The 25,305-nt window shown below is 43.6% G+C and overlaps 1 pseudogene; it reads right to left on the bottom strand.

Annotated features, from left to right (window-relative positions):
* Positions 1-1,888: 1,888 nt before the first annotated feature.
* On the bottom strand, positions 1,889-21,077 carry LOC143889333 (pentatricopeptide repeat-containing protein At1g05600-like; annotated as a pseudogene).
* Positions 21,078-25,305: the final 4,228 nt, after the last annotated feature.

The following is a 25,305-nucleotide window of genomic DNA, read 5'->3' as shown; positions in this document are numbered from 1 at the left end:
CCCCTTATAAGTTTTAATTCATGCAGGGGATGGAAATATCATTTCCACGAGATTTTATACGGCCCACTTCATAGGAATATCCAAACCGTTCATTTGTTGGCCCACTTCATAGGAATATCCAAACCGTTCATTTTCTGCTTTTCCATGCCTTAATCAAATGTAAAATGACGACCAAAAACAATAAATATCACCCAAGCTGTTACTAGCCCACTACTATTACTGTTACTATGGTTTGCGCCTTGTCGCATGACACATGTAGATGTTTAGCAGAATGGACATCTGCTAAACACTAAACAGGGGTTACAGGGCCATTGGTGAAGGTTGGGTAAACCCAGAACCGAACTGAACCGAACCGATTATATATGGTTCTGGTTCGGTTCGGTTCCATACATATATGGTTCGGTTCTGGTTCCAATTTCAGGGAACCGATTATATATGGTTCGGTTCTTGGTTTAGCCCAAAACCGAACCGAACCGAACCATGTCGACCCCTACTCCTACCATTAGAGCGGTAGTGAGATGCATTTGGTGTGGTATGTTTGACCACGACATGTGGAGTTGTCCGACTCAATGTCCATCTCCGCCTATTGCCACCACCATTGATGTTGATGATGACAGACACCCAGATTGTCAGGTTGTCATAGAGGAGATTGGCGATGCTAGTGGTGGACCGGTTGTTCTTAGTGATACAGTTGACATTGATGATCTTGTTATCGAGTACATTGAGTTTGAGCCTATTGCAGAGATCCCAAACACCGAACCCAAGGGGATGACAGAGATTGCGGATGAGATGCCGACAGATGCAGATGAGGGGCATGAGGACACATATGTTATAGATGATCGTATAGTTGCATGTATGGTTTTGGCAGATGTCGATCATGTTGAGATGGTACTGCATGTGGCGTTTATAGCGCGTTGGTGTGGCGGGCCACTACTTCTCAGTTCTTTTCAGTCGATCATTGGCTTGTGCCATACTGCTACTACTCCAGTCCACCGTACTTGCTAGGATGGGCTGTTTCAGATGATTTTTACCATGGTTGATTTTGATGGCCTTGTACTTCTACTATGAGAGTGGGTCATTTATGTCTTTGACCCTTGAGGACACTTCCAGTTGGTGAGCTGGTGGGGGAACTCGAGTACGAGTTCTTTCAAGAAGGGGAGTGTGATGGAGGAGCATCCCTTCGCCCATCAGCCTTGACATTGCTCTACTAGTGCAGTTGTTGTTGTCTTTTGTGTTACTTGTGTTAGGTGGTATTTTACATGTCCATTTGTGTCTTTACATTTTAGGATGTGTATTTTGGTTATTTTTCTAGTACTTGTGACATTTTAGGCATTTTGCATTAGGGAGGGTTGTATTAGTCTTTATACATTGTAATTGCCTATAAAAGGCCATTGGACACCATTTGTAACTAGACTTTAGATTTGATTTTGAAACAAGAAAAGAAAGAATTTTCTCTGGATCTTGGATCTAGTGGGTTTTGGTGGGAAAACCTCTTGCAAAGATGATTTTCTTGTGTATCTTTCATGGAAAAGGAAGCTTGCAAGCTGATTATCTCAGCTTTTCTTCTAATTCCTACTATCTTAGCCTTGTAAGTCAAGGTTTTTATCAAGTTCTTTGAAGATTCGGCATCCCCTTGCTGAATTTCAAGTTTTTTTCATCAAGAATCCATAAAAAAAAGCTCAAATTTCAAAATTCTGCCCTAGATTTCACCGTTGCCGGAAATCCGAAGCTTCCGCATGTTTCTCTGGCATCAGTGTTGTACTCATACTCACCCTATAATTTCAAGCATTACAAGCATACCCATGACACACCTATGTTGCAACGACGCTGTCTTTGGGTAACAGGAGTTCCAACACAATATGTAATACAGTCAAGATGATTCAATCTCTTCTTCTTTTCTATTTTGAAAATTGACTTTCATTTATAGGAACCAGATTACACCCATGGGGGACAAGATGTCCCACCAGCGTACAAACATTACACCATCATAGATTCAATTAAGCACATATGGTAAAAATTTTGGATCATCCTTCCCCATTGTTCACAACTGCTGCTGGAGCACCGATGGAGGGTGTCAAGATGATTCAATCACAATGAGCCATTTTGGATCCAAGAAATTCACTCATTAGCTCAGCCCCTATCAACTCTGCTGTTTCTCTCACCTTCCTTCGACCTCAAAACCGACCCACAATAGTAACCATTTGACCTCCTCAGGAATGCCTTTGTCAAGCATCATCTCATTAGCCATATGTGAAGCTTTATGCACATCTCCTTCTTACAAAAACAACCCACAAGAACATGAAAAAGTTCTAACTCAGGTTGAAATGCTTTTAAGTGAGTACACTCGTACACCTGAATAGCTCAGTCTGGAAAATTCTGAGTCCCCAAACCACCATATTGTGCATCTTAACATGGACGCTCTGAAATAACATGATTAGGAGAATTTCCACTTAGGATCATCACATTAAGTATGCTGATTTCTAAAACTTACAAGAATCACAAAAGCCATAAACCATTTATGCTTTCTAAAAAAAAAGAATCACATAAACCATTTATGAGCTTACCATAAAGTCTGGCATATGGTTTACAACCCCACCCCTGAAGCATCATCCTATCTAGAATTTCCAAGGCTTTTTGAATGGTTCTTTCTTTACAGAGCCCATTAACTACTGTGCTGTAAGTTACCAACTTACCGTTCAAATAATGCTTACTGACCATCTTTTTCCAGCAGCCCAATGGCTTGCAAAGAGCACCCACCTTTAGCGGGACCAACCATTAGAGAGCTGTAATTAACTTCATTGGGTTCAATATTTTTTCTTCTATCAATTCCACGGTTTCATCGAAATTGTTAGACAGACACAAGCCATGTACCAATGACATGTAAAAGCAGTAGGTAGATGACCTCTCACACTCATTTCTTTGAACAGTTCTTGTGCTTCGCTAATATTCTGAACTTTACATGGCCCATTAATCAATATACCATAAGCATAAGAATCGGGGATACACCCACAATCAGGCATTTGTCTGAAGACCCTAAAGGAGGCGTCCCAGGTTCCACTATTCTCACATAGTGCCTTGATCAGAACATTAAGGGAACCAATACTGAGTGGGATGCCCATTTATTTCTGTTGACGATGGAGGAGAAACCTTGAGAGAGATAGAGATAAGAAAGAGAAGTGGAGAAGAGTGACAGTCAAAATTAGATCTCTCATAGAATATGATCTATACATAACTAAAATACCCTTAGACTGGCACATAATTAACCCTTCTAACACTCCCCCTCAAGTTGGAGTGTATATGTCATACAACCCCAGCTTGTTACAAATATCACACAGCTTAGACTTTCCTAGTAGTTTGGTAAACATATCAGCCAATTGATCTCCGGATCGAGTAAACACAATGCATATTTCTCCCTTTTGGAGCTTGTGCATATTTCTCCCTTGTGAACCAAGTCAACTCCCCACACGTGTGAGTCATAGCTTGATACTCTGCCTATGCATTAGATCTAGCGCCACATCTTGTTTATTACTCTGCCATGATACAAAATTTCCTCCAACAAAGGTACAATACCTTATAGTTGACCTCATGTCTGCTGGAGATCCTGCCTAGTCTGCATCAGTGAATATTTCCAGCTTAATGTGATCATATTTTCTGAAGAACAAGCCTTTCCCAAGAGTACTCTTCAAGTACTTAACTATTTGAAGAATTGCTTCCTTATGGGAGATATGCGGATAACTCGTAAATTGACTAACCATTCCTACCGCAAAGAGTATCATGATGAGTCTCAATCAAATAGATCAATTTGCCAACCAATCTCCTGTACCTGCTTGGATCTTCCAATAACTCTCCTTGATCTGGATAGAGCTTCACATTAGGATAACATGGGTACCTCGGCAAGTTTTGTTCCCAAGGATCCTGTCTCCTCTAATATATCCACCGCATACTTCCTTTGAAAATTGATCTACTCCCAGGAAATACCTAAGACGAACTAGATCCTTGGTGCATAACTCTATTTGAAGAAATTCTTTCACCTTTTGTAAGCTTGTCCTGTCATTTCCACTAATAAAAATATCGTCGAAAATATATCCAGCATCAGAGTGAAAACTAAACAGTCAGTGATCGACATCACATTGCTTCATACCAAAGCACATAATTTTTTTTTTGAATGGTCATACCAAAGCACATAATAGCCTCATTAAATCTCTCAAACCAAACTTAGAGAGACTGCGTATGTCCATAAAGAGCCTTACGGAGACAACACACTGATCTCATCTCCCCTGAGCAACATACCCAAGAGGTTGCTCCATATAGACTCCCCCAGTCAGGTCACCATGCAGAAAGGCATTCTTCACATCAAACTGATACAAGTTATTTACTACTGAATATAAGGTTTCTTTTTAAAAAAAAAAAAATTGACAAATATATTCATACCGGCAAAATTTACAATGGAGACCAGTTGTCCCACCAGATTTACATAGTATAAATTGCCCAGGAGCATTCTCCTTGGCCCAAAAGAAAAACCCATTACCCCTTACATTACCCAATAGCCTCAATTGTATCGAATCCAACAAAAAGTGCCATCTTGTTGGGCCCACCAAGTCAAGATCGTGGCCTGCCACATCACACAGACTTCTCTACCATATTCCAAATTCGATTTTCAAAAATCCCGCTCGAAGGCCCAGAGCTATTGTGCGCCCCTAACCGTGCACGATAGCCAACCACTCAGCAACATCTTTCGATCTCTGGCGGCCTCCACCTCGTACCACCACCAAACACCAGCGGGTCATCCTCCCCGCCGACGACTACCTCCTTCTCCACGGCCACCACCTCCAGTCTCTCTTACATCTCCTCCACAAAAGCCATCTCCGCTGGAGGAGTCTCAGCCACTACCACCGTCATCAAGAATCCGGCAACCTCCATTGCCACTGGCGTCTTCAGGCCACCACCCACGATCTTAATTCGGAAGACCACGGCCTCCTACGGCCAGACCAAGCAACCCTATTGCTAAATCCGGCAACCCACAGCCTCCCAGATCCTCCACGGTCTCCAAATCCGATAATCCACAGCCTCGCACCGCATATAGCCGGCCTTCCACGGCTCCAGGTCCAGCAACCCATGGTCTCCGGCAACCTCCAATGTTTTCCTCGGCTCTAGATCCAGCTTTAAGGCCTCCACGGCTCCACGGTTCTACGGAAGAGCTACACTCCAGATCTGGCCTCCACGATTCCAAATCCGACATCCACGGTTCCAGATCCGGCCTCCACGCTCATCTTTTGCCAGCAAAGGAGCGAGATGAGAGAGAGGGCGAGACTCAAAAAATAGTGAGAGAGAGAGAGAGAGAGAGAGACCGCCTCCCTCCCTAAGGGGCTTCATTGATTACTGTATTGTTTCCTGAATATAAGGTTTCAACTAGCTCCCAAATGTCTTTGGACGATCTGAGATGCATCATGGGGCTAACAACTCTTCCAAAGAAAAGTCTTGATCACAACATCTTTGGCATAAAAAAGGAAACAGTGAAGGTTTACGACATCAAGACGACGAAGACGACGACGACGACCAACGAGAATAGATCCGCCATTTAGTGCCCTCTGACATCCCTAGAAGATTAGGGTTACTGTTCACGTGATCAGTGCAGTGGTACTTTTCACGCGGTACAGTTCACGCGGAACTGTCCACGCAATACTGCTCATGTGAACAATAACTTTTTTTTTGAGTTTGGAAGAAAAGAAAAAGAAAGTGGGAGAAAAGAAAAGAAAAGGATGGGAACGTAAGAATCCTAGGGCTTTGATACCATGTTGATGATGGAGAGGGAGAAAATTTGAGGGAGAGAGATGAGAAAGAGAGTATCAAAGAATATGATATATATGACCTCTCTCTCACACACACACACACACAATATATATATATATATATATATATATATATATATATATATATAGGGTTGTACAATGAGAAAGACTAAAATACCCTTAGACGGGCACATGATTACTTAACTCTTCTAACAGTTTCATATGAATATAAAATCTCTGGTTCAACTTCAATTGGTTTTCACTGACCAAAATGGCAAACACCGTGATACATGTTTTCCATGGATTCACACTGGAATTTCTTCATCTATCTGTGGAACCCGATCCGGGACGGGCCGGGGGGACGTGCCCCCCACGCGAGTCTCTGGATCATCCACGTGAAGGAGAGCTCCGCCAAGGAACTCTCGAAAGAGTGCCCCTCACAGCATGAGCGGCGATGTGAAGTGAGATACCTCTCGATTCGGGGACCAGCCCGGATTCGAGACGCACCTCGAACAAAGAAAGAGTCGCCATCCAAGGAAGTGGGCCCTGGATCCCATGCTGTGCTCTGTCGGAACAGATAACCAGAGATATAAAAGGTCCGTGCCTGATGACGAATGGGGAAGGGGTTAGGCGCCCCCAATTCGCCCAGGTGCGAGCACCTGGTCTCTTATGCCATTTTTAATTAACTTTGAAGAGTTTTGGGCTAAAATCATGTGAAATGGGAACGAGTATCCCCGATAAAACGTCTATCTAAGCATGCATGACCCGGGGATGGGCAAAAGAAAGTAAACATCCAAATCCTAACTCACTGCATCTAATCCTAACTCATCACATCTAGGAAAGCAATAACATTCACATGCACAGCTACAACTAAGCAAGTAATAGCAGAGATGGTAAGCAGAAAAGCGGAAAATATCTACAGCTAAGCATGTGAGACTAAACGCACAAAGAATAAGCACGCTGAAAGTAAACACACGAGGAACCAAAGACAAACACACACTAAGCTAAAAGATGTGAGGCAAGGAAGGGATCAGAAAATAGACGGTGTGCGTAAATCCAAAATACCAGGGAAAAGAAAATGGGACATACGATAGACTCAGGGAGCGATTCTAAAGGAATCGAGCTCAGTGATCCTGATCCGCTGAAGATCGGATAGGTCTCACGATCGTCATAGCCTATCGTTGGGCTCAGCGAGGACAATCCCTGTGAAGGGGCCACGCTACGTCATCGCCCGTCTCAAAACCCGATAAAACGTCGAAAAACCGATAAGACCGGCAAACCACGATGAAAATCAGAAATGAAATGGAAAGAAGGCTCCGAGTGACCTGGCAATCACCATCCTTGCCCATTTTTGGTTTTTTGTATTTTTGAGAAAAGCTAGAAAGATATTTTCAGAAGCTGAAATGATTTTTTGAAGGATTTAAATGATTTTACTGAAAGGTTTGACTGAACTTGGGTGGACGAAAAGATGAGAAATGTTTGTGAAATGGTGATTTAAAAAATGGTGTAAAAAAGGTGAAAGTGAAAATGGTGACTGCACTCAGGATGCCAGCAGCACGCCTGAGCTGCCTACGTACCCCTCAGCTAGGGATCAAGCCATCCGTAGTTCGGAACAGATTTTCCTAACTACACTCTAATGACTCGAGATTTTTGAGATTTTTTATTTTTCAGATGTTTCTGATTTTTTCGACACAAGAGGACAGAATCCTATCATCACAAGGGGAGGACAGACTCCTGATATCCCGCAAAGGTTGGACAGCATCCTATGCTTTGCGGGGGGAATGAACAGAATAACAACTCTGCAAGGGTTGGACAGCATCTTATACCTTGCAGGAACGGATAAAATTCACGTGATTTGATGAGGGGATGGACAGAATCCTAACCCCTATGATGATAGGACGGACTCCTGAAAGACTGAAGGACTGACTCCTATGCTGAAGACTGACTCTGAAAATGGAAGGACGGAATCCTAAACTTTATGAAGGGATAGGACAGAATCCTAAACTCTACAGGGGTAGGACAGACACCTAAACCCTAGGATGGTAAGACTGACTCCTAAACTCTCTAGGACTGACTCTAAAGAGGAAGAAATCCCTTAACCTGCGAAGACTCTAAGGCAGGAAGGGAAGGGGTTGTGTCGAGCCGGTAAGGGCTGAACTCGGCTGGGTTGAGTTGGGTCTGAGTTGGACTGGGCTCACTCGGATTGGGGTCGGGTTACGGGTCCGAGTTGGGGCTGAATTGGATTAAGGCTGAACCGAGTTAGATTGGGGACGGAACTGGGCTCACTCAGGGTGGACATTGCCCGGCGTGGCCCATGAGGATCATTGGAGTACATATCACAATAAAGGGTGAGAATTACCAGTGCATTGCTCATTTTTGCCGATACTCGGAGCAAAGCATCGAGGGCTCCAGCCTTGAAATGGTGGGGAGAAGATTTGCTTGGGAGGCCGGAAATGGCAGCTTGGGAGGCCGGAGCTCCGGCGAGACAACGGAGAAGACACGGTCGGGCCGAGCCTCCCCCTCTCTGTCTATATATATATCCCTCTCTCTCTGTTTTTTTCTTTTCTTTCTTTCTTCCTTTCTTTCTTTTTTTTTTTGAAAATGGGGTACTGGTGGTGTAGGGGAAGATCAGCCGGCGGCAAGAGAGGGAGGTGGATCTTCTCCTTCTTCTTCTTTTTTTTTTTCTTTTCCTCTCCTCTGTTTTTTTTTTTTTATGGGTTTCTGGGTGACAGAGGGGTGGCGGTGGAGAAGCTTGGTGGTGAGAAAAATGGGTTTTCGTTTTGAAAATGGGTTTTGGGGGAAAGGGAGTTGCAGAAAGTGGGTTCGGCTTTGGGGTGGAGATGGTGGATGGGCGGCGGCTTGGGAGGATTTTCGAAGGGTTTTTGGTGGCTAGAGGTGGCAGTGGCCGGTGGCGATGAGGGGTGGCCGGTTTGCAGGTTCTGTGGGGGTGATGGTGGAGGTGTGGGAGGTTGGCCGGAGATGGGAGATGGTGGCCTGGAGAGGTGGCTGCAAAGGTGGTGGCCGGAATCCGGTTGGGTCGCCGGAGGAGAAGACTCTCTCTCTCTTTCTCTCTCTCTCTGCAGCTCAAAGCAATGGTTTTTTTTTTTATTTTTATTTTTTTGTGACAGAGGAGGTGGCTGTGGAGAGGCTTGGTGGTGGTGGGTTTGGGGATTTTGGGTGGCTGCAATGGTGGAGGGTATGGTTGTGGAGGAGGGTGGTTGTGGTGGCGGTGATGAGCGGATGTGATTGGCCGTGGAGAGAGGTTCGGATGGTGGGGGAAGATGAAGAGGTTGTAGGCTTGCCGGATTCCGGCAAGCCTGCCGGAGAAGAAGGTGGGCGGCTGGAGGCAGTGGTGGTGGCCGGAGATGGGCGGCTGTGGAGGAGGCTTGGCCGGAGTTGGGAGAGGTGGTGGGGTACGGTAGAGGAGGAAGATGGAGAATGGCTGTGGGTTTTTCCTTCCCCTTTTCTTTCTTTTTTCTCCTCTGGTTTTTTTCTCCTTTGGTTTTTCCTCTGCTCCCCTTTTTTTCTCCTCTGGTTTTTTTCTGTTTTCTCCTCTGTGCGAGAGATAAGAGGGAGACTCATCATGAGTCCTCATGAGGGGAGAAAAATGAGAGTTTTTTTGTCCCCCTCATGTCCCCCCAATTCCCTTAAATTTTTGCAAAAAAATAAATAAAAAAATAAAAAACAATTTTCAAATGGCATTGGATGCCATACGAAAACCAAAACCACTCATTACGCCCACTTTAAAAACAAAGAAAATGATGACTGTCCTTATTCTCTCTTTGACCACATAAGCGGGTCCCACAACAGCGGGCCCCACACAAGCGGCCCCACGCAAGCGGGTCCCACATCAGCGGGTCCCACACAAATGGGTCCCACAAAAGCGGGTCCCACACAGGCGGGTCCCACATCAACGGACCCCACACCAGCGGGTCCCACAAAAGCGGGTCCCACACAGGCGGGTCCCACATCAAACGGGCCCCACACAAGCGGGCCCCACATTCTCTTTTGCTCGGATTAATTTCATTCATTTTCCGCCTGACCTCGGGATTTTATTCGAATATGCGGGTTTAGGGCCCTGTCAAAATGGGGTGTCTACAGATGCCCCTCTTTGGCCGAGTGTGCTTGTCGCACGAAAGCCAAAGCCGAACAGACAACACATTTTGACTGGCCCAAGATTTCAAACAGAAAGGATGCAAGGGGGTGACGAGATGGATCGACTAGACAGATTCTAATCGAGAGGGAATGATAAGATGGATTGACAAGACAGAATCTCGAAAAGAAAACTGAGATGGACTCTCAAGGGGGAGTGAGACAGATTCGCACAAATTGCAGAATGGAATGATTAGACAGCCACTCAGGGATTTGGAGATTGTAAAGCGGAATGATTAGACAGCATCATGATCATTCCTGAATTGGGATCTGGGACAAGCGAAATGATTAGACAGCATCTTGATCATTCCTGAATTGGGATCTGAGAAGACAGCATCTTAACAGATGAACACAGCGGAATGATTAGACAGCATCATGATTAAACCTAAATTTGGATCTGAGAAGACAGCATCTTGACAGATGAACACAGCGGAATGATTAGACAGCATCATGATCAAACTTAAATTGGGATCTGAGAAGACAGCATCTTGACAGATGAATACAGCGGAATGATTAGACAGCATCATGATCAAACCTGAATTGGGATCTGAGAAGACAGCATCTTGACAGATGAACACGGCGGAATGATTAGACAGCATCATGATCAAACCTGAATCGGGATCTGAGAAGACAGCATCTTGACAGATGAACACAGCGGAATGATTAGACAGCATCATGATCAAACCTGAATCGGAATCTGAGAAGACAGCATCTTGACAGATGAATATAGCGGAATGATTAGACAGCATCATGATCAAACCTAAATTGGGATCTGAGAAGACAGGATCTTGACAGATGAACACAGCGGAATGATTAGACAGCATCATGATCAAACCGAAATTGGGATCTGAGAAGACAGCATCTTGACAGATGAACATAGCGGAATGATTAGACAGCATCATGATCAAACCTGAATCGGGATCTGAGAAGACAGCATCTTGACAGATGAACACAGCGGAATGATTAGACAGCATCATGATCAAACCTGAATCGGGATCTGAGAAGACAGCATCTTGACAGATGAATATAGCGGAATGATTAGACAGCATCATGATCAAACCTAAATTGGGATCTGAGAAGACAGGATCTTGACAGATGAACACAGCGGAATGATTAGACAGCATCATGATCAAACCGAAATTGGGATCTGAGAAGACAGCATCTTGACAGATGAACATAGCGGAATGATTAGACAGCATCATGATCAAACCTAAATCGGGATCTGAAAAGACAGCATCTTGACAGATGAACAACGCGGAATGGGTGCTCTAAGGGAGACTTTAGTGAGGTGCTCTCAGGGAGACTTTGGTTGGGTGCTCTCAGGGAGACTTTGGTGAGGTGCTCTCAGGGAGACTTTAGTGAGGTGCTCTCAGGGAGACTTTGGTTGGATGCTCTCAGGGAGACTTTGGGTGGGTGCTCTCAGGGAGACTTTAGTGAGGTGCTCTCAGGGAGACTTTGGTGAGGTGCTCTCAGGGAGACTTTAGTGCGGGTGCTCTCAGGGAGACTTTAGTTGGGTGCTCTCAGGGAGACTTTGGTGAGGTGCTCTCAGGGAGACTTTAGTGAGGTGCTCTCAGGGAGACTTTAGTGAGGTGCTCTCAGGGAGACTTTGGTTGGGTGCTCTCAGGGAGACTTTAGTGAGGTGCTCTCAGGGAGACTTTGGTTGGATGCTCTCAGGGAGACTTTAGTGCGGTGCTCTCAGGGAGACTTTAGTTGGGTGCTCTCAGGGAGACTTTGGTTGGGTGCTCTCAGGGAGACTTTAGTTGGGTGCTCTCACGGAGACTTTAGTGAGGTGCTCTCAGGGAGATTTTGGTGAGGTGCTCTCAGGGAGACTTTAGTGAGGTGCTCTCAGGGAGACTTTGGTTGGGTGCTCTCAGGGAGACTTTGGTTAGATGCTCTCAGGGAGACTTTAGTGAGGTGCTCTCAGGGAGACTTTGGTGAGGGTGCTCTCAGGGAGACTTTGGTTGGGTGCTCTCAGGGAGACTTTAGTGAGGTGCTCTCAGGGAGACTTTGGTGAGGGTGCTCTCAGGGAGACTTTGGTTGGGTGCTCTCAGGGAGACTTTGGTTGGATGCTCTCAGGGAGACTTACACGGATGATGCCTCAGGGGTCTTACACAGATGGGATGCCTCAGGGGTCTTACACGGATAGGATGCCTCAGGGGTCTTACACAGATGATGCATCAGGGGTCTTACACAGATGGGATGCCTCAGGGGTCTTACGCGGATGGGATGCCTCAGGGGTCTTACACAGAAGGGATGGATATTTCTTTTGATTTTGATTGATTGATTTATTGATTCAGATTGATTCATTTGAAAATTGCTTTGTCTCTTGCCGAGAAAATGGGATTGCGAGTTCTTTGCTGAGGACCAGACTCACATGATCTGCTGAGGTTCTGAGTATTGATCATTTCTTCTGAGAGAACTGAATTCTGCTGGAGATTGAAGGCTGCGTGAGCAAATTCTAGACTTCGCTAGGAAAACTGATTTTCTTGGAGAATTGACTCTTCTGAAGAGTGGAATCAACTGAGGAGTTTAGAGGTTTGGCTTGAGATGTGCTCGTACCCCTCTTATCTTAACTTGCTGGAGGCCTTATTACTGATTGCCTTTGTGTGCTTGACATCTTTTATGACGCGAGTCATAAAAGATGCCCCTAGTATATTGTGTTTCCATGACAGGAGTTTTAAGGAGGCAGGACAATGATGGTTGAAGAAAAGATGCTTCGTTTCATGAAGGCTTGAGGTTGCACAATTTTTTTGTATGGAGAGAGTAGGACAATCACCATGATGGCTGGGTCTGAGAATCCCTTCTTTCGCATTGCTCACTTTTGGAGGCTTAAGGTCTCTAGTAAGTTTGAACAAGATGTCTCTCGCCCCTTCTGATACCTAAACCAGGATTTACTCTGAATTTTCTTTGCATTTTGGAGGACACAGTCCCATTCTTCCAGCACCCGACAGTTTAGACTTTGCAAGGAAAGGGAACACAAATATGAAGGAGGAACAGATTTCCAAGGACTCAATCAAAGAAGACTCTTATTGCTTTAAGGACTCGACTCGCTTTCGACTCACTCTTGGATCTGATGTGTTATTTTTCAAGGGTATGGCTTAGCCACTCTTAGAGTATTTTGAAGACCGTGTCAAGAGGCACTACTCTCCTTTTTCGGTGTTTATGTCATGGTTATTATCCCTTTCGGATTGCTCGGTTTCAATGCCCCCAGTTTAGAGGAATGTTAAAGTAAGCTCGCTGGCACTACTTGGACTCCGAGATTTTACCCTGGTTGAAGACTGTTTCTCCATCTCAATGATTCACTTTTTGTTGGAAGTCATTGCCATTGACCAGATTGCCTTTTCAGGTTTTCAATCTGATGGACCGCTTGCCCTAACTTTTGCCTGGTTCGCCCTTTCGGGTTTTCAATCCAGCGGGCTTGATACCCTAATTTTTGCCTAAGCTGACTTTTCAGTTGTCAACTTAGCGGGTGAATGACCCTAAATTTTGCCTAGACTGCCCTCTCGGGTTTTCAGCCTAGCGGGTCTTCAGACTCCGTCGTTTTTTTTTCTTGACTTTGAACCTCTGCTTGTTCACCAGAAGGACTTTCTAGGTGGGCTTGTGTTCAAATGGATTGGATATTTCTTTTGGATTTCAAAGTTTCGACTGAACCTTGATCGGCCAGGTTGCCTAAAGTACCCCAAAAATGGAGGATCAGGTCCGCGTAGTTCGCTGGGGTTTGGAACATAATGATTTGGCTTTAAGCTCAAAAGTTGAAAGGGAATAATTTGATTTTTATTCCAAAGGTAGACCGAACCTGAATTGATCAGGTTGCCTACGTACCCTGTAGAAAGGGATCAGGTCAGACGTAGTTCGGACGAACTACCCCTGGTTTGTGGGTGTTTGAAAAGAATGTTTGATTTTGTTGAGGCTCAAAGGTGTTTGTAAAAGGATTTTTTTTTTTTTTTTAAACTTGGGATTTTGGCATTTAAGGCTCAGGCGTCCAATGATGGCCTTCTGGTGTTTTGGCATACAAGCTTCTTGAATGGCTAAGGTTCAATGGCTTTGAACTTTTTCTCTTTCTCTTTTTTTTTTTGAGGAGTCTGGCGGCATTTCCTGGCAAGACTTCATCTGCACTGTGCGAGCTAGACTGATTGAATTCCCACTTTGTCTTTGAGATCTCGCACTGATATTCGGGATTCTACGACTCTGGGTCTTCTCTAAATGCTGAAGATGATTTTGAAATTTTCAATCTATTTATCAGCTTTGCTTTTTGAGATTCTGACGTTCTTGAGGAGTTGACGTGGGGCATGCTCCCCTCTCCTTTCTTCTCTGGATTCTATCTTTTTTTTATTGGATGTCGGGGAGGCCCCTACTCCTTGAATGTTCTAACTTGAAATTCCATCGGAATGTATAGCCCAAGTATTCTTTTTGGGGTTCATGTTCTATGCTCATGACTTTGTTGTCCGAAAGTCTTCTCTCAATTTTTCATTAACTTCACTTGATGTCTGGTATTCTTCGTTTGAAATTTTCACTTTTTCGACCCGATGTCTGAAGCTGAGGGTGACTTACGTTGAACAGTGCCAAGGCATGCTTCTGGTTTATCCTCATAGGACCAAGCAACACTTATTTGAACCCTCTAAATAGGTTTATCGATTCTTTGCGCTCTTCGGGAGATTTTGCCAATCCTTATTTCCCGAGTTTCGGATTTGGATACCACTATCCACGGTATCGATTTCATCTTCGAGTGGCTTTGCTCGACGCTCTTCCCCTCGTTTGATCAGCTTTCAAATCTCGAGGAGAATTTCATCGGCATCCTCGTCTGAGGAGGGTGTCTTAATTTGTTTATTAACATTAGATCCAAGAGTGAACATATACAAGAATAATGACGACACTGGAATCAAATGTTCGTTGCATTGAATGTTTGAAGTACATACATTGATTTTTGACGCGCCACGATAGGCTCTCCATCAAATTCAACAAAAGATTGGACATTGGTTCACAATGAGAGAGACCAATAAACACAACGTACGTAGAATTGATATTGACATGGTTAGGCTTACCAACTTTGACAGGAGGGTTGGTATACACTCTTCCAAACAAATTTCAAAGATGAGACACTTCATCGGAGGCAACGGATTGGCGCTGAAAGTTCAAGGACAACGTGCCTTCATTGATAATGATTGGAGAGAGCAATCCTGGAGTTAGAATCTCAGAAGAGAGGGCCTCTTTGGTTTCTGTTGATCCAGCTCAAATTGTCCTTTAGCACCTGACAATGGCAAGGCTTTCTCTGGTATAATGTTTTCAAGGAGTTCAAGCTCTGACATTTTTCTTTTCCCTTCCTAATCATTTTCCAGCCCAGAGGTGGTATAGGTAGAGGTGGTAAGATCTGTGAAGGGTTGAATGAGTTGAATGGTTCCCATGGTGGGTGAAAGAAGTGCAACACGGTTATGTGCAGGGTTCTCAGAAGCATTTGAGTTCGAGAAGACTGAGGGGATCCCCGTCTATCAGGTCATGGATGTCATCACCATCTCTCTCATTTCTCTCAAGACGAGACTTTCAGCATACTCAGCCATCTGGGCAATGTGAGAGGAAAAAGGTATAGCGGGCTAGACCAAGCGAGTTTAGAGATGAAAGCTTTTTGGGGTTGATGGTAGACGAGTGACTAAGACTCCTGTCATGGACATCATAAACACTAGGCTCAATGAGAATTAATCCCATAGCAATGTAATGTGCAAGTTGAGACAAAAGGTAGCGCCAACACATCCTTCCCTTGGATCAAAATCCGACAGCTTAACGGTTGTACATGAAGATGTAGTACGACAAGTACATGGTTTGTCAACAAGCCTAAAAGGATGATGACCACACTCAAGGTATTTGGAGAAAATTCGGCAGCATAACGGCTATACCAGGAGATGTGGTAAGGTAAGCACATGGTTTGTCAATGAACCCAAAAGGATAATGATTACGCTCAAGGGTTCTAAAAAAAATTGGCAGCATGACGGCTATACTAGGAGGGTCTCAGCAACTAAACATGAAGAGTATGCCGTCATGGTCAAGATAAAGCAGGGTTCTCAGCAAGAACACACACTCCGATAATGATAATGGCAAGATAGACTCACAATCGACATGCGGAGTACATCTGATCAGGATCAATCAAATGATCAAGCACATGGGAGATAGATCATGGCTAAAAGAGCCAAGCATCTGATGATAATCCATAGAATGGAGAGAGAGGAATAATTGATTAGATTATGAAGGAAAACTTAACTAGGAAGTAAACCCTAATCTAATAACAAATATGTACATATATATACATATATATACATACTAACCAGGGGCACCAACCCTAGTCTAATCTAGCGGAGTCAAGGAAGTCTCGACTCAAGACAGACTGATGAGTGTACTAGGACCGCTGTAGCCATGTAAAATGAACTACCCTAGTCTACCAAGGGGACAGAGCTCCTAACTCTAGGCTCCACACGTGTGAGCAACACATGTTCGACCCTATATGAATGCAATATACTTATATAAACATAGGTACTTCCTAGTTGGGTTTCACTAAGTCAGTAAGTATATACATAATATATAAAACAAAGTAAGGCTCCAGACTCAATCTATAGGGTACTATGCGTATGAAACATACTTAATATGTATAACAAAAGTACGCCCAATGTTATACATAGTATGCTTCATTGCTCGTCAGCTGCTGTAGACAAAAGTACGCCCAATGTCTACGGCTGCAGCACCGGCGCATAGCTTGGAAATAGATTCAACAGTACCATCAGGGTGTAATGACATCCCAGTCGGGCACGCATTGAATCTATCCCGTGGAGCCAATAATAATGAAAAACAATGAAAGAAATAAAGAATATGACGATGAATGATGTGCAGTGTGTGAATCCCTCGTTTTAATTACGCACCTATCTGGTGCCCCTGGATTCTAACGATAAAGTTCCCATTTAGCTTGGTTTTGACCCAAATTTCTTCAAAATTAATTAAAATGGTAATTTTACAGAGTTAGGCAATGTTTCAAAAATTCCCCAGCAGAGTCGCCAATCTGTGGAACCCGATCCGGGACGGGCCGGGGGGACGTGCCCCCCACGCGAGTCTCTGGATCATCCACGTGAAGGAGAGCTCCGCCAAGGAACTCTCGAAAGAGTGCCCCTCACAGCATGAGCGGCGATGTGAAGTGAGATACCTCTCGATTCGGGGACCAGCCCGGATTCGAGACGCACCTCGAACAAAGAAAGAGTCGCCATCCAAGGAAGTGGGCCCTGGATCCCATGCTGTGCTCTGTCGGAACAGATAACCAGAGATATAAAAGGTCCGTGCCTGATGACGAATGGGGAAGGGGTTAGGCGCCCCCAATTCGCCCAGGTGCGAGCACCTGGTCTCTTATGCCATTTTTAATTAACTTTGAAGAGTTTTGGGCTAAAATCATGTGAAATGGGAACGAGTATCCCCGATAAAACGTCTATCTAAGCATGCATGACCCGGGGATGGGCAAAAGAAAGTAAACATCCAAATCCTAACTCACTGCATCTAATCCTAACTCATCACATCTAGGAAAGCAATAACATTCACATGCACAGCTACAACTAAGCAAGTAATAGCAGAGATGGTAAGCAGAAAAGCGGAAAATATCTACAGCTAAGCATGTGAGACTAAACGCACAAAGAATAAGCACGCTGAAAGTAAACACACGAGGAACCAAAGACAAACACACACTAAGCTAAAAGATGTGAGGCAAGGAAGGGATCAGAAAATAGACGGTGTGCGTAAATCCAAAATACCAGGGAAAAGAAAATGGGACATACGATAGACTCAGGGAGCGATTCTAAAGGAATCGAGCTCAGTGATCCTGATCCGCTGAAGATCGGATAGGTCTCACGATCGTCATAGCCTATCGTTGGGCTCAGCGAGGACAATCCCTGTGAAGGGGCCACGCTACGTCATCGCCCGTCTCAAAACCCGATAAAACGTCGAAAAACCGATAAGACCGGCAAACCACGATGAAAATCAGAAATGAAATGAAAAGAAGGCTCCGAGTGACCTGGCAATCACCATCCTTGCCCATTTTTGGTTTTTTGTATTTTTGAGAAAAGCTAGAAAGATATTTTCAGAAGCTGAAATGATTTTTTGAAGGATTTAAATGATTTTACTGAAAGGTTTGACTGAACTTGGGTGGACGAAAAGATGAGAAATGTTTGTGAAATGGTGATTTAAAAAATGGTGTAAAAAAGGTGAAAGTGAAAATGGTGACTGCACTCAGGATGCCAGCAGCACGCCTGAGCTGCCTACGTACCCCTCAGCTAGGGATCAAGCCATCCGTAGTTCGGAACAGATTTTCCTAACTACACTCTAATGACTCGAGATTTTTGAGATTTTTTATTTTTCAGATGTTTCTGATTTTTTCGACACAAGAGGACAGAATCCTATCATCACAAGGGGAGGACAGACTCCTGATATCCCGCAAAGGTTGGACAGCATCCTATGCTTTGCGGGGGGAATGAACAGAATAACAACTCTGCAAGGGTTGGACAGCATCTTATACCTTGCAGGAACGGATAAAATTCACGTGATTTGATGAGGGGATGGACAGAATCCTAACCCCTATGATGATAGGACGGACTCCTGAAAGACTGAAGGACTGACTCCTATGCTGAAGACTGACTCTGAAAATGGAAGGACGGAATCCTAAACTTTATGAAGGGATAGGACAGAATCCTAAACTCTACAGGGGTAGGACAGACACCTAAACCCTAGGATGGTAAGACTGACTCCTAAACTCTCTAGGACTGACTCTAAAGAGGAAGAAATCCCTTAACCTGCGAAGACTCTAAGGCAGGAAGGGAAGGGGTTGTGTCGAGCCGGTAAGGGCTGAACTCGGCTGGGTTGAGTTGGGTCTGAGTTGGACTGGGCTCACTCGGATTGGGGTCGGGTTACGGGTCCGAGTTGGGGCTGAATTGGATTAAGGCTGAACCGAGTTAGATTGGGGACGGAACTGGGCTCACTCAGGGTGGACATTGCCCGGCGTGGCCCATGAGGATCATTGGAGTACATATCACAATAAAGGGTGAGAATTACCAGTGCATTGCTCATTTTTGCCGATACTCGGAGCAAAGCATCGAGGGCTCCAGCCTTGAAATGGTGGGGAGAAGATTTGCTTGGGAGGCCGGAAATGGCAGCTTGGGAGGCCGGAGCTCCGGCGAGACAACGGAGAAGACACGGTCGGGCCGAGCCTCCCCCTCTCTGTCTATATATATATCCCTCTCTCTCTGTTTTTTTCTTTTCTTTCTTTCTTCCTTTCTTTCTTTTTTTTTTTGAAAATGGGGTACTGGTGGTGTAGGGGAAGATCAGCCGGCGGCAAGAGAGGGAGGTGGATCTTCTCCTTCTTCTTCTTTTTTTTTTTCTTTTCCTCTCCTCTGTTTTTTTTTTTTATGGGTTTCTGGGTGACAGAGGGGTGGCGGTGGAGAAGCTTGGTGGTGAGAAAAATGGGTTTTCGTTTTGAAAATGGGTTTTGGGGGAAAGGGAGTTGCAGAAAGTGGGTTCGGCTTTGGGGTGGAGATGGTGGATGGGCGGCGGCTTGGGAGGATTTTCGAAGGGTTTTTGGTGGCTAGAGGTGGCGGTGGCCGGTGGCGATGAGGGGTGGCCGGTTTGCAGGTTCTGTGGGGGTGATGGTGGAGGTGTGGGAGGTTGGCCGGAGATGGGAGATGGTGGCCTGGAGAGGTGGCTGCAAAGGTGGTGGCCGGAATCCGGTTGGGTCGCCGGAGGAGAAGACTCTCTCTCTCTTTCTCTCTCTCTCTGCAGCTCAAAGCAATGGTTTTTTTTTTTATTTTTATTTTTTTGTGACAGAGGAGGTGGCTGTGGAGAGGCTTGGTGGTGGTGGGTTTGGGGATTTTGGGTGGCTGCAATGGTGGAGGGTATGGTTGTGGAGGAGGGTGGTTGTGGTGGCGGTGATGAGCGGATGTGATTGGCCGTGGAGAGAGGTTCGGATGGTGGGGGAAGATGGAGAGGTTGTAGGCTTGCCGGATTCCGGCAAGCCTGCCGGAGAAGAAGGTGGGCGGCTGGAGGCAGTGGTGGTGGCCGGAGATGGGCGGCTGTGGAGGAGGCTTGGCCGGAGTTGGGAGAGGTGGTGGGGTACGGTAGAGGAGGAAGATGGAGAATGGCTGTGGGTTTTTCCTTCCCCTTTTCTTTCTTTTTTCTCCTCTGGTTTTTTTCTCCTTTGGTTTTTCCTCTGCTCCCCTTTTTTTCTCCTCTGGTTTTTTTCTGTTTTCTCCTCTGTGCGAGAGATCAGAGGGAGACTCATCATGAGTCCTCATGAGGGGAGAAAAATGAGAGTTTTTTTGTCCCCCTCATGTCCCCCCAATTCCCTTAAATTTTTGCAAAAAAATAAATAAAAAAATAAAAAACAATTTTCAAATGGCATTGGATGCCATACGAAAACCAAAACCACTCATTACGCCCACTTTAAAAACAAAGAAAATGATGACTGTCCTTATTCTCTCTTTGACCACATAAGCGGGTCCCACAACAGCGGGCCCCACACAAGCGGCCCCACGCAAACGGGTCCCACATCAGCGGGTCCCACACAAATGGGTCCCACAAAAGCGGGTCCCACACAGGCGGGTCCCACATCAACGGGCCCCACACCAGCGGGTCCCACAAAAGCGGGTCCCACACAGGCGGGTCCCACATCAAACGGGCCCCACACAAGCGGGCCCCACATTCTCTTTTGCTCGGATTAATTTCATTCATTTTCCGCCTGACCTCGGGATTTTATTCGAATATGCGGGTTTAGGGCCCTGTCAAAATGGGGTGTCTACACTATCGGAAAATCATAAGTGCATCCGGTCGCTTTTGAGTTCATCCATAGGCTCTGCCAATGTAAAGAAGTTTTCTAAGAAATTACATTTCTCTTCATTCGTCCTATCCGGGAGCTGCTTGGCCGATCTGAACAGGTTAGCAGAAGCTAAACAGGAAATCATGAGGCCAAAAGTGTGATGATCATGTCTGAAGCCGATGGCATACTTTGCTGTTGGAGAATCAAATAAAGGGGCAGCTTTTGGGATGACTTGTTCGACTCTCATCCTGCCGCTAGACTTGGGATGGCGTGAGGTGCTTTGACCATTTGATCGGAGCTTTGCTTACCATTCTTGTCACTCCTCTTCTAGGAAAAATGACTTATTTCAGGTTATGCTAGGCTGAAGCAACTATTGCAGGACAAGTTTCAGATGAAATTACCAGAAAGAAAGGGCCTTCTCTTTATGACACATTTCCAAGACCATTATCCAACAAGTATTTATTGGCTTACTCCAGCAGAAAAGAAGTTGCCTTCAACAGTGACCATTTTCCTACAGTCACCAAAAGCTTGTTTCTTCTAGTAACTACTGAACTGATACACAAAGAGTATTTAGTCATAAAGCAGAAGCCAAGTGACTAACAATGGCTCCAGCTCTTCGCAAATCACACAGCATCAACTGCACTGTAAATTTTGAACAGGATGAAATAGGTTTATAGAGAAGGAAAAAGGAATAAAGAATAAAAACCAGACAATTATGGAAGCTTCTGAATTGATTCGCTTCATTTATGTAGAAAGCATACACTACCTCTTGGTTAAACACGTGCACCCATTTTGAAAAACTACCATTATCTGATTTAGTCGACACTTTGAATTTACTGATGACACTGCCCATAAAAAAAAACACTTACACGCGTGCCAATACATATTAACACTGACTCTTCTAAATGTATTGTTAGCAGTGTCAGACTTAATGTGCGTGCAGACAAGTTTCTGTACTATGTCAAGTTTGGAATACTGTTTTATTATTGAATATTATGTTTGCCTTTTTATTATTTTTAACTCCTCTTTAACTAACATTTGTTGTTATTCCCACCCACTCCCCAAAACCTAAAACGCTAAACAAACTCTTCTTCTAATATCATATTCATTGTATCCAAATGGTCTCTCATTCTCACTACATGTTGGAGTGTCTCATTATCTCATGTATGTTTTAGACTTGTATTTGCTTAATGCTAGGCTATATTACTTTGTAAACCGAATATCAAATTTATCTTGTTGCAAATTATGATTAATAATTTTATATGTATGTATGTGCACAAGCGTGTCTCTGTTTCTGGATTTTTAGTGGTTGTCATGTCGGAGAGCCAAACACCACATATCCTTATGGACACTCCGACACGTGAGTCGCTGTCCATAAATCATAGAATATAGCAAAGTCACAAGAATGTCGAAAATGATGACTGTAAATTATGGTTAATATTTGTGGTGTTATTCCCACCCACTCCCCTAAACCTAAAACGCTAAACAAACTCTTCTTCTAATATCATATTCATTGTATCCAAATGGTCTCTAATTCTCACTACATGTTGGAGTATCTCATTATCTCATGTATGTTTTAGACTTGTATTTGTTTAATGCTAGGCTGTATTAGTCTGTTAACTGAATATCACATTTATCTTGTCGCAAATTATGATTAATAATTTTATATGTATGTATGCGCACAAGCGTGTCTCTGTTTCTGGATTTTTAGTGGTTGCCATGTCGGAGAGCCAAACACCTCATATCCTTATGGACACTCAGACACGCGAGTCTCTGTCCACAAATCATAGAACATAGCAAAGTAGCAAGAATGTCGAAAATGATGACAGTAAATTATGATTAATACTTGTGGTGCACTAACTGAACTTTTTTTACCTAAGAAACAAAGCCAAAACAAGATCTCTAGTAGGTTTATACATTCCATGCATACATAAACAATTGGAGATTAAGAATTTGGGATGTTTCACTTACACAACAATTGCCAACTTACTTCATTCAATGTTAAATTATTTCATGTACTTTTGCAGAAACTTGCGATGAAAGTCATTCCTGATGGTGTCTTGATGAAACGCTTGAGAGTTTTGGCTTCACCGTGAGTCTGATTCTTAAAGACGACGTCATCATCCCACCTTCTTTTGACGTTGAAAGAAGTCGCATTGTTAAGTAGAGGGTTGTCTCGGATGAGTTCAGATTCTTTACTTTCAAATCTCTTTCCTGTTTTTGTCGTTCCTTTCGAAGTTTCTCCTCAGCTCTTTCTTTCCTTATTCTATCACCTTTGGACTCACATGTGACATGGGCCATGTAGGGCCTGATCCTGTCGGTTACTCCCGTTGGCAAACACAAGCTTGTTCTACCAAGTAGGCCATACCCTGATTGGATAATCCCAGCCTCTGGATATCCAAGGCCTCGTTAAAGCATCGATTTTTGTAGGTTGTGATCTAATGAATCTGATGTTTGTTCGGCATGGAACTATGACCTGATGGATCACCAGATCAACGGTCTTGATTATACACACATTATCCATGGGTCCCAGTATTGATCATTAGGAAGCAATCCAAAAGGTGATCACCATTTTGAAATGAAAAGGGTGATAAACTGTTTGGATTGCAGGAATTTTCTTGGAAATTTTGTAAGGAAATTTTTTTTTTAATTTCCAATTTTTTCTACACATAAAAAGATAATTTCATTAACTTTTTTTTTTTGTTGAAAATTCAACATGATTCCAAGCAAATCTAACATTCTTTTTAGTGGATAATTTCATTAATTTGAACCAATCCTATTCAATTTTTACTCAGAGCGATATTCAATTTATGATAATATCCCTCTAAAGTAAACATAATCACATTCTTTCCCTCTGAACTGTCAAAGAAAAAAAAATTCCTAACAAAATTGTGTTAGAAATATTTTTCTTGCAATCCAAACAAGGCCTGAGGCTTATTGGATGTCATAACCTCAGTGAAAGACATAAGCTAGAAAATAGAAAACACAGACTAGTTGCGAACACAATGCCATATTGATCATCTCTCAACAACTACGCAGGCGTGCTCAGATGCATTCGAGGTTTTAAATTTCGGTTTCGGTAACTATTTTAGACACCACTGAAATCTGAAATTTGGTATTAAGCTTCAAAATTTGGGGCCGAAATTTTTAAACATTTCTTTTTTTAAAGAAAAAATGCCATTTTCTCAAAATTTCTAGCCGAAATTTCCACCGAAATTTGGTATTTCGCGAAATATCGAATTTCAGTAAATTTCGGTTTCGGTCCCCACCGAAATCCGAAATTTCGGATCGAAATTTAAAACCATTGATGGTTTAACGATGGGACAATTTTGATGAATGAAGAGAATATGGAGTATTTTAGGACCTTAAGTCCCAAGAGGGCATGTAACGAGACTTTTTTTGCATTAACGTTGGGACAATTTTGATGAATGAAGAGAATATGGAGTATTTTAGGACCTTAAGTCCCAAGAGTGCATGTAACGAGACTTTTTTTTTTTTTTTAAGAAGGGAGAGGAGAAATAGTTATAGAAGCTCATTTTAATTCTCAAACTGCATTTATCCCGCACACAACGGGTTTGTTGAATCTTCTTCTTCTTTAGACCACGAAAACTATACACGCTTTATCATGTAAAACTATTATTGTGTGATTGAAACCATAAGCATACCATTCAAGAAAATTAAACACAAGAAGAGATTAAACATAATTACCTCTTGCCATAGCTTTTAATCTCTTGGTGGGATGATTCCGATGTGTATTTCAATGGGGAGAAATAACAACCTTATGTGAGAGAGTAGGGACCAATCCCATATTTATAGTAATAAAAGGAAACCCTAGGGTCCTCCCATTACGGACTCTTGTTCCTCAAATAAGCCCACTAAACTTATTGGGCTTACAATGGGTCCACACATCATTAACCTATTACCATATTATTAACCTATTACCACACTCTTTCCAACGTGAACACACGTGGCTAAGGTGGTCCAGACTCAAAACCTTATTGGTCACTAGCCATCTTTGAGTCGATTTGGATTACTCTTTACAATAACCAAGGATTCTCTAAAATCTGGATTTTACAAATGCAAAATTACCGAAAATTAAGGGATGTCATGTGTCATCTTATCTACATTTAAGATTTTAATTTTCTTTGCCATCTTAAATGGGATTTGACCAATGAGGGCGCCCTTTGCCCCTCTTTTTGCAAGGGCACATGTATATCTAGCAATCCTCAAAGACAAACAATATTTGCATTTTTCTAGTTCAAGCAAATATCAAATAATATTGGCTACTAATATTGGCTACTGATATTCCCACTTCCATGTTTTGATAAGAAGGCGAACTCACCTTGTCTTTTATTATTTAACCAGGTGTCATGGGCTATTACAATTCCCAAAAAGCTCTCAGCAGCCAATTAAAAAGAAAAGACAAGGGTATTGCGTCTTGTATTCAAAACAGGGTAGTGCGACAATAGCCATAATATCGTTCCTACCACCAAACCTTATCTCTGAAAAATACTACCCTTCAAGCCGATGACTGAAAGA

This window comes from Tasmannia lanceolata, unplaced genomic scaffold (genome assembly GCF_043159265.1).
Source record: "Tasmannia lanceolata isolate RefF3 unplaced genomic scaffold, GAP_Taslan_0.1 ptg000013l, whole genome shotgun sequence".
NCBI classification, from domain to species: domain Eukaryota; kingdom Viridiplantae; phylum Streptophyta; class Magnoliopsida; order Canellales; family Winteraceae; genus Tasmannia; species Tasmannia lanceolata.
The sequence above is the reverse complement of the archived record's forward strand: the minus strand, read 5'-3'. Positions and strand labels throughout refer to the sequence as shown.